The following is a 10,269-nucleotide window of genomic DNA, read 5'->3' on the forward strand; positions in this document are numbered from 1 at the left end:
ATTTGTTTGTGTTTCTAGGCGACACGTGTAAGCATGTTTGTCTATCAAGCACCAATAGCTCACGTTTGCAAATAGAAGACAATGGGGTAATAAAACCAAGTAATTTAATGTCGGGAGCCGGATAAGAAACAAAAAGGAGAATAAATCTCAGGATTATCATCCAGGGTAATTTCTCACCTTGAAGAAGGAGCTGGCTTGACATCTGTTGTGAGGGCGGATTGAAGGTTATCGCCAGCAGCTGTCCAGTGAAGGGGCAGTGTTACTTGTGTCCATTGCTTCTTTCTTAGTATTACTAATTGGCATCTCATTCTACTCTCTAAAGTGCCTCGGGGCACTAACCATGTGAACAGTGTGTTACAAACCCAGGTTATCTGGGGAGAATCCTGGCACTAAACTGGGGAGGCAGTTCCCAAAATAATCATTCTCAATGTCAATTGAAAATGAAAGTTCTTTAAACTTCCAGGGAGCGAAGGGTTAACACTGTGCTGATTGGTTGTGAGTTCTAACACCTGTGATTGAAAGAAGATCCAGTTGTTTCTCGGCAAGCCGTGTGGTAATGAGAGTTTGGGAGTTAAGTACTTCCAAAATAAAGCCTATTATATCCCAAGTTAATTACTGTGCCATTAATGTGCAGCCATTCTGTTTGTTAAAGTGTTATTTAGACCCACTTGTGCCTCAGTAGTCAGTGATTATTCAACAGGTTTCACATTCTGCACGTGTGTGTCTTGGTGCCACCCACAATTATCAACGCCTGCTATTATTTTATTTTGTCTTGGTGTATAAATGGGTCACCATCTCTGATTGGACGTATTCCTGGAGCTTTCATCACGTGACCTGCTGGATCCAACCGCCTTTTTCCCCCGTCTCCAATATTTTTATATAAATGAATGAAAGTGGTCAAAGAAAATGGAAAAAAAAATCATTTTCTTTAATGCCTTGTTGACTTTTATCCCAGGTTTGCTCACAGCTGCAATTGGGAATGGGAGCATTGTGGTTATGTTACCAGACTAGCAATCCAGGGACAGACTTAGACTAAACAATCTGTGAGACATGAGTTTAAATCCCAACGCATGGCAGCTGGGGAATTTAAATTCAGTCATGTAAATAAATCTGGAATAAAAAGCTACCATCAGTAATCATGACCACGAAACAATTGGATTGCGCTAAAATCCCACCTTGTTCACTAATGTCCTTTAGGGAAGGAAATCTGCTGTCCTTACCCGGTCTGACCTTTAACTGCCCTCTGAAATGGCCGAGCAAGTCGCTCAGTTGTACCAAACCGCTACTGTGGGAGCACCTTCACCTCACGGACTGCAGCGGTTCAAGAAGGCGGCTCACCACCACCTTCGCAAGGGCAATTAGGGATGGGCAATAAATGCTGGCCTTGCCAGCGAAGCCCACATCCCATGAACAAATAACAAAAATTCCAGGAGATTAAATTCCTGGAGACTCCGGGACATCCCGCAGAGTTGGAAACCCATCACACGACTCTGCCTCAGTACATGCCAAGTGTTGTCTTGTTTCCCCCACTCAATTCTTCACCCCCAGCCCCTCCCCACTAGGATTTGTTTTTGTACCAATTCACTACTTTGTTGGTTAATTGTGTTTGGAGGAGTTCCTTGACGTGGCCTGGGACTTTGAAAGTGCCACTGGTGTTTTAGTGACTGAATAAGCCCAATCCAGGTTTTACTGACTGGGGGATTTGGCAATTTAGTTACTGGAACTTTGGGGATTACATGACAGAATTCCACCAACTTATAATTCCATTCACTGTAGCTTTCAGAAGGGAATTGGGTAAATGCTTGAAAAGGAAAAATTTGCTGGGCTACGGGGAAAGAGCGGGAGAGTGGGGTTAATTGGATCGTGCATTCAAAGAGCTGGCAGAGGCACGATGGGCTGAATGGCCTCCTTCTGTGCTGTATGATCTTGACCAGTCCCTGAGAGGACATTACCAGTTACAGCGAGAGTTAGTGGTTAGTTTAGATTGTCATGTGTTGGAAGTTGGAGAGCAATTGGCCAGAGGTTTTTCCTGAATTGGCCATGTTTCTTTGTCTGTTTCCAGAGATAGCGTAACTGGTAGGTGGGACGGCAGCGTGTGAGGCCCTACTGTCTACTGGATGGGGTGAGCTTAATGGGCCTGATAGTCTTCATCTACTTTTGTATATCTTTTTGTATGTTTGAATGTGCAGACTGGGGATTCAATCTGGGTCCCACCTAGTGTGTGGCTCAAAGAGTTCACCCAGTCAGCAACTGAGCCCAGGGACAATCAGAACTCATCTCTTCCCCTTTCTGTTCCCTTCAATGATCCGTGCACAAATCAGGAGACACGCAGTAAGTTTGTTCATTTTCAATCCACGTTTATTTTCAGATGTTAAACTTCTCACATTTCAGTTATTGAAAGATGACTTATAATAAACGAACTGTGATCTCCTGGGAGAGGCGAAAAACCAGACATAAAAACCCAGGCCAATTTGGGAAAAAAATCTGGGAAATTCCTCTCCGACCCCCTTAGGCGATCGAAACTAGTCCAGGAGATCATTATGGCCCAAATATTCTGAGACAATTACTTTCTCACTTCAGCTCTGCTAACATCAATTGAACACAGTCCCCGGGAGCCTGGTCTTCAACAATCTCCAGTCTAGTTCTGTAGCAGCAGTCACAAACATAATATTCAGCGATGACGAGAAACTGGTTGGCAGGTTGTCTAGTGTTTCCATTTCTGTCGTTCCAGGTTGAATTGAAACTGTCCCCAATCATTTCTTTAAAGTGTTAACTGTGACATCGTTTAATTTGCTGGGAACATCCGTTCCTAAACATTGACAGGCCGAATTGGGGGTGGAATGTGGATCTAATTACCGGGATGCATCGGCACAATTTGCCTGAGGAAAATCTCTTAAGGCGTGACCTTCCCTGTTAAGACATTTTGTTAAGATGTCCTAACTTTGAAGGACAAACCCACTTGTTTTTCCCCTCCCTCCCCGACTCCCGTGCAGTGTTAACTTTTAGCACACCCCAGAACCCAGTTTGTTGACACCCAAAGACAACCCAGAACGAGGAAAAGACATACCAACACTCCCCACTAGACCCAAGAGACAACCAGGTGGGTGGCAAATGCCGCGTCACTTGAAGAATGAAGAGGAGCTTACAAGGGAGCAGCTGACACGGGAACAGCTGACAAGGGAGCTGTGATCTTCATTCAGGCATTCTGCACACACAGCTGGCGACTAACCAAGCAGTACTGAGGACGAGGAGGGTGGAGGTACTTGTATGGGAACAGAGGCTTAAATGACCAGGACAGACACAATAAAGTGAGCATTACCCATGAGTGCCGCACTGCTGGTATACCCTAATCTGACGGGCATTCCATCTCAACTGCCAGGCCATCAATCAGAAGCTGGCAGGATCCAAATCCAGATCCTGACGGTTCAGCTTACTGTTTGGATCTGGCGCTGGCACCCATGAATAACACCCACTTTGATCTATTTGTCCTGGGAGCCGGAGAATCTGTTCACTTGCAGGTACGGTCCACCCTTCTCACCCTGAGTACCAGTTGGACAGTGTCCAGCAGTGTGTGGAGGATGTCAGAATGAAAAATTCCCTAAAAAAGGTAGGGTCCTCTATACTCTAAAAATGACTTGGATTTCTCCCGTGGGCTCCTGAAATCAAAGTGTGTATTCAACACCCGGGTATCCCTGAAGCACGGTTTGTGAGGTAACCAAAGGGTTAACCAGAACCACCACCTGCTGCAATTTCCTGGAGCATCCTGGAGATCAGGCAACCCTGAGCAACAGAATCCAGAAACAAAAGCACGAAAGACTATTGGGCCTCCGCCCCGACAGCCTGAGGTCCTCCAGCAGATTGGTGATTATCCGGTGATGCGAGCAAGTCGATCGACCTGGTAAACCCCCCAAGTCCTGAAGGTGTTCTGGACTACCTCAGTGTGGATCATCCACTAGTTAGGATGGACTACAGAGCAGCTGAGTGTGCCGACTGTTGTGTTGTCCGCCCCGGGCCAAATGTGGCACCAAGAGTGTCACCCCGTCGTTCAAGCACCAATGGGAAGCAACGTGTCAACTTGACAGAGGGACCCAGGAAGGAGGGTCCCACCCTGTTTGTTGACTTACCGGACCCTTGTCATATTGTCTGTCTGCAGACGCACTAACTTACCCTGCACCGAGTCTGAAAGTGGAAATGTCCTACTATACTGTTCACACCCCGAGCCTGTTGAAATGCCAAGTGAAATCACTGGCCGAGAAGACCATTCATCCTGTGGATACATTACTGGCAGAGTGATGGTCATCCAGAAGGCTCAACTGGAGAAATATCCCCAACAGTTGAGCCTTCTGGATGACGATTACTCGCTCTCAGTGTGGATGGTAGAAGACCTGCCAGTATGCCCACTAGTAGATGGTTCCTCTGATGGTCAAACCAAACATCCAGCGTGATCCACTTCCACAGGGAAGTACTGGAAATAGCCCACCCACACAACCCTGAGGTGGGCTATCCAGGCATGATCACTGCTGGGGGAGGTGGAGCTGGACAGGGTCTCGAAGGTTACTTGTTGCGAACTACCTGCATTCCAGGTCCTAATCTGGAATGACGGGCTAGCAAGATACAAAGGACATCGTGCTCCGGATAAAGCCTTGAATAGGCTGGTGGAGGTGAATGGATTGGTGGTGGCGAGTGGATGGTGCTGGTGAATGGATTGGTGATGGTGAGTGCGTTGGTGATGGTTAGTGGCTAGGTGGTGAGTGGATTGGTGTTGGCGAGTGGAAGGGGCCTATAGATGGGGTGGGCTAAGCTTCAAAGTGAACAGTGCCCCCTCACCCTTGTGTGTCAACTCGGGAATGCCTGAAGGTTCTGCTACAGCAGATCCTCCACTTGCTCGCCAAAGAAGCCCTCGGCACCAATGGGCATCTGCAGAACCTGAAGGATCCCCAAGGTGTGAGGACAAACTCAGTGGCGATGCAAGATCCACTGGACGATAGATCCTGCTCCTACATTGAGAGCACCCACACAGTCTGCTGCTGCAGCAGATGCTCTCTGAAGGTGGTCCTCTCTGGCAGGGTTTGCCCCCTCAACTCACCTGCTGGTCAGTGAAGCCAGCCCCAGTGGATTTGATGGCAGGGAATTCGGGATATGCGCCAAACCCTGCAGGAAGTTCTGCCAGGCCCACATGTCCCACCATTTGGATTCTGGTGGGTGGAACAGGACTAGTTTCCTGGGCAGTTCCCTTCCTTCTGAGGCTTTCACGACTGAAGTTCGCCAGCTGTACCAGCGAACCTTAAGTTGTGAGGCAGGGTGGCAGGGCTGTCTACCTTGGCCATAACTGGAGCGCGCCTATCAAATCCGCCCAAACCGCCTTGGAAATTGGGAGGGGAAATCCAACAAAGGTCGATGCCTGAGGCCTTTGCAAGACCCCAGGTAAAGACTCAACCCCCACAAGTGATAGGACTTCCGGAACTCACAGTTTCAGACTCGAAGTCACCCTTGTTTTGAATACATGGAAAAGCCTCAACGCACGGAAGCCGTGGTCAACTCAGGCTCCCAGTTTGGTTTCTGGAACGCACGCACCCTCCCTGGGAGTGCCTCTCGAGTGTCGTAGGGAGCGGCTGAAGGTGGGTCCACAGTGGTGGGTGGGAGCCACAGATCTATAAATAGAGATCTGCAGCTGCACTCACCAAAGTGGACATCACCTGCAGCATAGGTGACCCTGTGTAGGGTCGAGTCCACCGAGGGTGGTGCCCCCAAATGAGCTGGCGCCAACTGGAGACAATGTCCCGGGGCTGCGTTGGTGTCACCAGAGGGGACGGATGCCTCTAGTGAAGGACACACCAACAGTAGCTGGTGGCGCTTGGGGGAACCAGCCTGATTCTGGCCCCAGTAGGAATGGACACCTCCGAACCAGCTGGTGCCAGAGGAGGACTCTTCCTCTATCCTGGGAGGCCTCGGTACAAGTGGTACCGGGGTTTCACCCGATGTTGTTGACTGGGATGGATTGGCTTTAACCAGCTCGTCCCATTCCACATCATCGAGGCAACAACCGGAGCGTCCACCCTTGAGACTTTCCTGTTCAGTCCCAACAGTTGGACCACCGGTCAACATCGGTCGGAGATGACTGTATGGACTGGGCCCTATCCAGTTCCAGTGCAGTTAACCCCGAGCAATGCCGAACTGAGCCTGGAGTTGGAGCAGGGTTGGTGCTTGATGCCGATGCGGGGACCTGAGTGCTGGACGTGAAGGTCCAGCCCAGGGGAGAACTAGGGAGGAGGGAGAGGGTCGTGGGAAATCTTTTAAAATGGGAAAGAAACGTGCCAGAAGGGAAAGAGTTGGTTTAACACCATCTCCAATCATTGACTGCACATTTAAATGGATCTGTTATTGGCCATCAAATAAAGAAATTAAAAGATGTACAGTTGATACTAAAGAAATGGATGGGACACAGAGGGATGGGCGTGAGGGGTATTTCAGTGTTGCTGTTTCCTCCTTTGTGGTATCTCTGCTGGCATTGATGTGATTTTGGTCAGGACGTGTGATCCAGTTGTCTTTGTGGTTTTGTTACTGACAACTTTAGTCTGTTGGTAGTTTGATGAAACCATCCATTTCCTCTCACTCATCCTGACACCAACTGTGTACCTGTGGCAGAAGAAGAAATGACAAAAATCACTGGATTGCAACAAGGACAACGACGGCATTTTATCGCGCCCCTTGTATAATAAAATATATAACCTGTAAAAGGATTTATCAAATTCCCTTTAAAGGTCAACACCTGGGCCAGCGTCAAGCTGTGAGGGCAGGTACCAAGCTCGGTCAAGGCAGCTCCAGTGGCATTACTGCCCAGGAGTACATTCTTCGAGTCTTAACCCTGAGCTCTCAGTACTGGTGAACACGTTGAGAAACTGATTATTCAGTTGTTCACTCTCCCTGTCAGCCTCTCTTATTTAGACCTGTTCATTCAACACCAATCAACGGTTTCAAGAGGGACACTCTTGACCTTCTTAAATGGTCGGGCTGAGCTGCCCCACAGACTATCCCCGTGTCCAGGACAAGTTGATCAGAACAACCAACATGTACTGACCTGCTTTCAGTTTCCAGGATTCGAGCTTTTATATCTGCACGGATTTTGCTGTAACTCACTCTGACTTTCACGGGGAATGATAATTGCAGGAACTACAGCTCTAAACACAGTTAGTCACAGTCAGTAAATAGTTGTCTACATTTACAGAGCAGGGAGTGAGCATTAAACTCCAGGACTGGGAGGAGCCAGTCAGTGAGGAGCTGAGTCAAGTGGGGCTCAGTAACCATCAGTAACCAGGTTCCGGGACCCAGACTACCTATGAGCAACACTATGGAAAAACTACCAATAACAAACTGAACTATTCCACCCGACTGTGCATCAATATTACTGTATCTGATAAACTTCATATTGCTCATTATGGCTTTCACTAATAATACAAGATAAACAAGTTAAGACATAGAAACATAGAAACATAGAAGATAGGAGCAGGAGTAGGCCATTCGGCCCCTCGAGCCTGCTCCGCCATTTAATGAGATCATGGCTGATCATCCAAATTCAGTACCCGGTCCCTGCTTTCTCCCCATATCCCTTGATTCCTTTACCCTTAAGAAATATATCTAACTCCTTCTTGAATATATTTAATGAATTGGCCTCCACTGCCTTTTGTGGTAGAGAATTCCACAGGTTCACCACTCTCTGGGTGAAGAAATTCCTCCTCATCTCTGTCCTAAATGGCTTACCCCTTATCCTTAGACTGTGACCCCTGGTTCTGGACTCCCCCGCCATCGGGAACATCCTTCCTGCATCTAGTCTGTCTAGTCCTGTTAGAATTTTATAAGTTTCAATGAGATCCCCTCTCATTCTTCTAAACTCCAGCGAATATAAGCCCAATCGACCCAATCTCTCCTCACACGTCATTCCTGCCATCCCAGAAAGACAAACCTGTCAAAGTTCACGAACTTCTGTCCAAGTCGCTGGTTGATGATGTTTCAATTGTTCGTGTTGTCTTCACAGAGCAAAGCTGTTCAGATGTTCGAGCCGACCGCATTCAGTCCTAGACAGAAAAGCCAGTTAATCAGAGTCAGATGCCTCACATTTATATGGTTTACAAAGCTATTGTGACATCTCATCTCAGTGTGATGCGCAGTGTGAGGGTGAGGCTTACTCTGTGATGTCACGGTTTGACCCGTCCAATTAAAGGGGCCTCACCTTGCTACCATATTTGGTAAAAAGCTTTGGGCTTAAGTTACACTGACTTGTTTCGCTAGAAAGCAATAACAGGTTTCCATGTGGGTACGGCCCCAACCACAGGGTGTGTGGGCGATGGGCAGTGATGGCATTGTTTGCCTTTTACCAATTATGTTAAGTAATTGCATACATTTAAAGCAACAGGAGTCGGCCATTCAGCTCCTCCAACATTCAATTAGACCATGGCTGCTCTGCACCTCAAATCCATTTACCTGTCTTTGATCGATATCCCTTGATCAACTTAGGAACAGGAGGAGGCCATTCAGCCCCTCGAGTCTGTTCTGCCATTCAATTCAAGCATGGCTGACCTGTATGTTAACTCCATTTCCCCGCCTTGGTTCCACATCCCTTAAAACTCTTGCCTAACAAAAATCTACCAATCTCATTTTTGAAGTTTTCAATTGACCCCCAGCCTCAATAGATATGGGGGGAGAGAGTTCCACAATTCCGCTAGCCTTTGGGAGAAGAAGTGCTTCCTGACATCACATCCCTGACCAGGCTAACTCTAATTTTAAGCTCATGCCCCTTTGTTCTGGATTTCCCCGCCAGAGGAAATCGTTTTTACCGATCTACCCTACCAACTCTTTGAACATCTTAAACACCTCAATTATATCACCGTTTAATATTCTGTACTTGAGGGAATACAAGCCCAGTCTCTGCAACCTGTTCTCATAATTTAACCCTCTGGAAGTCCACACATACAAGATCCAGAGACACTACCTTGTCCATGTTACTGACCTCCTCCGAAAGGTTATTAGATCAGTCAGACAAGACCGGCCCTTCACAAATCAATGCTGACTCTCATTGACTACCTATGAGCAATGGCATGGGAGGTCTACCAATGATAAGTGGTTACATAGAAACATAGAAACATAGAATATAGGAGCAGGAGTAGGCCATTCAGCCCCTCGAGCCTGCTCCGCCATTCAATGAGATCATGGCTGATCATCCAAACTCAGTACCCTGTCCCTGCTTTCTCCCCATAGCCCTTGATCCCTTTAGCCTTAAGAAATATATCTAACACCTTCTTGAATATATTTAATGAATTGGCCTCAACTGCCTTCTGTGGTAGAGAATTCCACAGGTTCACCACTCTCTGGGTGAAGAAATTCCTCCTCATCTCAGTCCTAAATGGCTTACCCCGTATCCTTAGACTGTGTCCCCTGGTTCTGGACTCCCCCGCCATCGGGAACATCCTTCCTGCATCTAGTCTATCTCGTCCTGTTAGAATTTTATAAGTTTCAATGAGATCCCCTCTCATTCTTCTAAACTCCAGCGAGTATAAGCCTAATCGACCCGATCTCTCCTCATACATCATTCCTGCCATCCCAGGTATCAGTCTGGTAAATCTTCGCTACACTCCCTCCATGGCCAGAACATCCTTCCTCAGATAAGGCGACCAAAACTGCTCACAATACTCAAGGTGTGGTCTGAACGAGGCCCTGTACAACTGCAGCAAGACATCCTTGTTCCTGTACTCGAACCCTCTCGCTATGAAGGCCAAAATACCATTTGCCTTCTTAACCGCCTGCTGCACCTGCATGCTTACCTTCAGCGACTGGTGCACAAGGACACCCAGGTCTCGTTGCACTTCCCCTTCTCCCAATCTATTGCCGTTCAGATAATAATCTGCCTTCCTGTTTTTGCCACCAAAGTGGATAACCTCGCATTTATCCACATTGTACTGCATTTGCCATGCATCTGCCCAATCACCCAACCTGTCCAAATCATACTGGAGTTTCTCGGCATCCTCCTCACAGCACACATGCCCACCCAGCTTTGTGTCGTCTGCAAACTTGGAGATATTACATCTAGTTCCCTCGTCTAGATCATTTATATATATTGTGAATAGCTGGGGTCCTAGGACCGATCCCTGCGATACCCCACGAGTCACTGCCTGCCACTCGGAAAAAGACCCGTTTATTCTAACTCTTTGCTTCCTGTCTGCCAACCAGTTCTCTATCCAAGTCAGTACCTTGCCCCCAATCCCATGTGCCTTAACT

General features: G+C 47.7%; 1 long non-coding RNA gene across 1 annotated transcript; it reads right to left on the bottom strand.

The window, feature by feature from the left end:
* Window positions 1-2,336: 2,336 nt before the first annotated feature.
* LOC147122464 (uncharacterized) lies at window positions 2,337-8,147 on the bottom strand. Its single transcript, XR_015077752.1, has 2 exons — window positions 7,961-8,147; window positions 2,337-6,636 (listed from the first exon to the last, which is right to left on the bottom strand). It is a non-coding gene; the product is annotated as an uncharacterized LOC147122464 (long non-coding RNA).
* Window positions 8,148-10,269: the final 2,122 nt, after the last annotated feature.

Source organism: Somniosus microcephalus, chromosome 3, assembly GCF_052327205.1.
Source record: "Somniosus microcephalus isolate GS21.2 chromosome 3, FLI_Smic_1.0, whole genome shotgun sequence".
Lineage (NCBI taxonomy): Eukaryota > Metazoa > Chordata > Chondrichthyes > Squaliformes > Somniosidae > Somniosus > Somniosus microcephalus.